We start from the raw sequence: 5,948 nt of genomic DNA, 5'->3' as shown, positions 1-5,948 counted from the left end.
GACCAGCACTATGCCACCTAGGCACATTAAGTAGCAATCTAAAAGCATCATTGAAACCATACATCAGTTGTCTCAGGATTGCCTTACAGGTTGGTACGTGCTTAGACACAAACAACTGACTAGCACTATGCCACCTTGGCACATTAAGTAGCAATCTAAAAGCATCATTGTAGGCTACTTTCAGTATCTGTATACTCCTTTACCTGTACATAGACCACAAATGAGCAGTGTACAATGGTGTTATGTAGGTTCTAAACAGGGAACATTTAACTGAATCTGAGCACATAGAAAACGTCCTTAATAACATACTGGCCTGAGAATATATTTGACAGCGCTGTTGATACATATCGTTGTCATCTGTCCAATCATCAGAAATGACATGGCAGATATTTTATTTCCTCACAAACACCAAGGGGACTGCCAGATAAATAAAAGGTAGGGAAGGTTAATTTCCTGTCCTGATTACTTCTGACTATCATTATGTGGCTTTTCTTTGCATTATATTTTATATCATGATCTAAGCCATACTGAGAGCACACCCATAGCATCTGTTGCAACAGGCTGAGTGGAACCAGATAATCTGCGTACATCAGATGATTGACAATAGATTCACCAACAAGACAGCCTGTATTTGTCTTATTCAGCTGGCTTGATAAGTCGTCCATATCCATATTAAACAAAAAGGGAAATCAAATTCCTCCTTGTCGAACTCCGTTACCAACATGGAAAGCAGCTGATACAACATTGTCCCATTTAACATGAAAAGTTTGATTGGCATACCAGAACACCAAAATCCTCACAAGAGGTTTAGGGAAACCTCTCGCTATTAGCTTCATAAACAGTTTTTCATGACAAATTCGATCGAAAGCTTTGTAAGCATCAATAAAGCATAAAAATACAGATGAATTAAGACTTGTGTATCTCCTTCAGAGCATAGATACAGAGATCAGTACCATGTTTTCTTTTAAAACCAAACTGATTTTCTGCAGTCAGAATATACATTTCCAATTTCAATCAAATAATTCTCTCAAACACTTTAGACAAGATACTGGCCAATGCAATGGGTCGATAGTTGTGTAGCCCGGGTGGTAAACATTTCTGTTGAAACAATCCTATTACATAAATATAAAAGTTTGAATACATAATACTTAAGTTCATAGTTTAATAAATAGACTTTAAGGTTTGAGAGTATGATTTTGATTTGATGAGAAATGCATATTGTTCATGTTTTACTGAATACAGCATTTGGAAATGTATATCTGTTGTTTAAAAAACGCATGTTAAAATGTACCGGTTACAAATATGAAGAGAGTAAGATGAATGTTTTGTGAATCTATGTTGTTGCTTTAATTTTGATTATGATGTTAAGCCAATCCGGTTTGAGGTCAAAGGGCAGGGTAACACGGGAAGTTGGGGTAGATGAGGTTGGAGTAGAAAAAGACAGAGCGAGCGGAGGAGTTGGAGGGAGAAGAAAATTGTAGCGTACGGTAAAATACCAAGAGTGAAGATTTTATATTATCATTAGTGGTGTTATGTTTATATTGTTGGGTGAATATCTCAACCAACAACAATAACCCAGAAAGAGGAGTTTGGCTGTTGGCGGTTTTGGATTAAGCACGGGCTTTGCCGCCAGACTAGCGACAGCGAGTGCCAGGTTGGAGCCGGTGGAGGTCGGGATTGTCGTCGTCCTCAGTCTTCTTCCTGAGTTGGTTCGTCTCGTAAATCCACGAGAGTATTTGGTCGGTCTCTCCTTCACCTGCTGCCGCCCTTCTGCCGCAGTGCGTGTGCTACCGCACTGCTGATCCGAGGTACCAGCTCCTTGTTATTTTGTGCCATCCTGGCGAAACAGCCATTTTGTTTACGGCTACAACGCACACGAGCTACACTCAGGCCTGCACCGTAGAACTGTACTGAATTAAGGTATTCGTGTAGTTAGCATTGCCGGCTAGTTTGTACTGTGTGTCCATGTGCATTACGATGTCATGTAAATGTTGAACCAATAACTGAAGAACTGATTTTTTGTCTGAAGTAAATCTTTCCTGTTTTTGTTTAACAGTTGGTTGTATTGTTTTTTTCATATGTTAAATTGGTTTAAGTTAGTAACAATTACTAACGAACTCAGGTTAGCCACCTCTCATTACAAATCCACCAAACTAGAGGCGCTACAGTTGTCTATGCTGTTCAGTTTACCAGCCTTATCTTTAACAACAGGCACTAACAGTACTGACATAATAGAGTTCGGTAGAACACCATGAACCATAATTCCAGTGAGACACATGGCTAGAAATGGACTGAGTCTATAACTGGCATTTTTTAGATGCTCTGCAGAAATGGAATCCATACCACAAGCTTTGTTGTTGTCTAGCATGTGGATGGCATCATAAATATCTACTGATCTAACTATCAAGTCTGCAGAGATACCTTTATATTGATTATCAATTCTCACTGTGTTACTTTGAACACAATTAAATAGTTTACTGTAGTGCTCATGCCATAGATCAGCAATCTTCTCTGGACAACTAACCCCTTTGATATCAGAAGGGAGGGGAGTTCTGTTATTATTTATGATCTTGACCTCCTTCCAGAAGTCAGTAAGATTGTTATTCTGCATCTTTCTGGCCAGCGAGTCTGCTCTCATTGTGTTTTCATTTCTCTTAATGAAACGAGTGCATATTTAAATCTAGCATTTGTGAGGTTTTTGTTATCAAGCAGCACTCTCTGTCTGGGTCTGCCTGCCTCTGACCAGACTCTAAAGGCTTCTCTAGCAGCAGCATGTTGCTCAGACACAAACTCATTCCAGACAGGCCGTGCGTTAGGGACCTTACTCTTGTGATTAATAAAAGGTTCACTGGAAGCATAAAGACATTTGACAATATCATCATACATGGCACAGAGCTTTTCAGCATTATGTTTATCCTTGCAGTTCATATCCGAGAATTAGTTAATAGAGAATATCTGTGCCGAACCTCTTTGGTCAATTTTGACCAGTCCAGTTTTCTTGGGGGGCCAGCAACAAGGGTACACTCTCAACATTTAGCAGCATAGCAACTGGTATGTGATCAGTGGTGGCCAGCCCATAACACATCTCTATACTTTCCAGTGAGTCATGAGAATCGGCTGTGGTTACAATATGGTCTAGCCAGGAAGTTGTGTGCCACGTTTCACTTATATAGGTAAAACTTGTATCAGGCAATAACGCTTGATATAATTAATTTAGTTTCATTACAGAACTGCTGCAGATGTTGTGCGAATAAACACTTATCTGACATGTCAGCATTAAAATCACCCATGACATAGACACAACATGAACTATTGTCCTCTATGAAGGACTGAATAAAAGCTAACCTGTTCTGAAATTCATCCTCATGGTCATAGGATTCATATGGTGTGTACACATTTACAATAGTACATTTATTTTCATTGTGATTAAACTCCAACCCAATAGCCCAGTCAACGTTAAGCCACACCACCTTTACCGTTGGGTCATATTTTATGTTCCACAGTATAGCTACACCACCAGCTATCCTCCCACAAACCATTCTCATGCTGAGATCGGTAGTGGACTCTCCAGCACCATGAAAGTTCTTGTGTAGGGAGTTCAATTTGTCCAGATCTTGCTTGGTCATCCAGGTTTCTTGAAGGCAGACAATGTCACTCTCGTCCAGCAATGTGTCCACCACCAAACGTCTTGATCTATCAGCAGCAGTATGTCCTACTCGGAGGCCACGAGCGTTGTAGGATACAACCCGCATTAATGATCTACCACGGACCCATCAGGGCAGCTGGCCGGTGTGTCTGTCTCCCTGGTCTCTACATATAGGCCTACATTCATCCCAGCATCATGACTGAGCTGAAGCTCGGTACCCTGAGAGCGGGGGGTATTCTCTGGTCGAGCTTTTTTGAAAGTATAGACCAAGGGTAATTACCAAACCACAACTGTCCCACCATTACCCATATGTGGCGCTACATTCCACGCCCTAAAGCACAAAGGCTTTCTGGAATGGATAGGCTAACCAAGCCCCCTCCCTTCACTCCTTGAGTTGAAATAAAGGCCCTTGTGGATCCTGGTGGTATTATATTTCAGATTTGGTATCCCATTGGTAATTCTGCAGCATAGATTTTTCTATACAGTTCCAATTTGTCAAGAATATACATTTTTCAATGGTTCGCAATGTTTGGAGGAATCCGCCATTACTGCTTGCAGTTATATTTATTATTATTATTCTTGTTCCATGGAAGTCAATGGCAGCCCCTAGAACACTTCGACAACTTTTTGTGAAATTTGGCACACTCATTAAGGACAGTTGATTCTATACCTACACCAAGTTTCATGTCTCCCATTAGACCACTCCAGCGCCACCAATGGGTCAAAGTTGGACTTGTGTTTACACACGCAACTTTTGAACCGTATGACCCATTTTCAAAAATGAGGTACCATTGGATTCCCTGGTTCAAGCCGAGTTCAACGCACCCCATGGCGTCAATTTCCGGTTATATAGATTTTCCGCTACTTCCGGTTTTATCAAAAACCTTTGAAAGCCTACTCCTCCTACAATTTTTGTCATATCTTCTTCAAAGTTACCAGAGATGATCTTCAGACCAAGCGTCACAAAAGTTATCGAAAAGAATTTTGATCCTCACAACCGTTTGTCCGGTACAGCCAATCAAATTCATCAGAAAAGCCGCCAAACAGGATGTGAAGTCCTGTCTCAGCAAATCTTTGAGATATCAACACGAAACTTGGTATATCGATGGAAGACACTACAACATGTTACCGTGTGCAAAGGCAACTTCATATCTCCAAAAATGATTGATATAAAGCAAATTGAACTTATCGCTAACGCTAAAATAATGCTTTACACATCAGCCAGTCAAAAACTGATACTCTGATTCAATCACAAGTTCATATGAAGACTCTTGAGAATGTTTATAACACAAATCTGTGAAAAAGTTGACTGTAAGATCAAAGGTCGATTTTTGGTGAATATTTGAAACATGCTTGCTTGGCTAATTTCTAGCCAAATTTCCAATGAATGTCTCCCCTCCTCCTGCCCGCGCGTGCTCCACATCCTCACACACTCAGCCTTAACTTACACACGCGCGGGCTTGGCAAGACGCACACGCAACATTTCAGGAGAGTGTGGGCTGACCAAGCCCCCACTCATTCCTTGGTTTCTAGCCAAGGCCTTGTGGATCTTGTAATCTTGGATCTCTTAACAAAAGCTGATCTTTTTAGTATTGCATTTCCGATTTTGTATGCAATGGTAAAAAGTTATACAAATCCTGAAACATTGATATATATATATGTATTTATATATATATAAATCTTTATTTCAGACGCCAAGTTCCACATAAAATAACAGACATAGAGCTATAAAAAAGAGAGTAAAACGAAAACATAAAACATAGATAATACAGTGCATAAAAAGTATGAAGACTTTTGTGCCAATGTAGTCTTAAGTTCCAAGTAATCGATAGCAGCTCTTTAGAGGGTTGACCAGGGCCTCTACTATTCAGTTCTCAGACTTGTCCAGTCGACACATGAAACCATACATCAGTTGTCTCAGGAGTGCCTTACAGGTTGGTACGTGCTTAGACAGAAACAACTGACCAGCACTATGCCACCTAGGCACATTAAGTAGCAATCTAAAAGCATCATTGAAATCATACATCAGTTGTCTCAGGATTGCCTTACAGGTTGGTACGTGCTTAGACACAAACAACTGACTAGCACTATGCCACCTTGGCACATTAAGTAGCAATCTAAAAGCATCATTGTAGGCTACTTTCAGTATCTGTATACTCCTTTACCTGTACATAGACCACAAATGAGCAGTGTACAATGGTGTTATGTAGGTTCTAAACAGGGAACATTTAACTGAATCTGAGCACATAGAAAACGTCCTTAATAACATACTGGCCTGAGAATATATTTGACAGCGCTGTTG

Source organism: Hypomesus transpacificus, unplaced genomic scaffold (genome assembly GCF_021917145.1).
Source record: "Hypomesus transpacificus isolate Combined female unplaced genomic scaffold, fHypTra1 scaffold_274, whole genome shotgun sequence".
Taxonomy (NCBI): Eukaryota; Metazoa; Chordata; class Actinopteri; order Osmeriformes; family Osmeridae; genus Hypomesus; species Hypomesus transpacificus.
Note: the sequence above shows the minus strand (reverse complement) of the source record.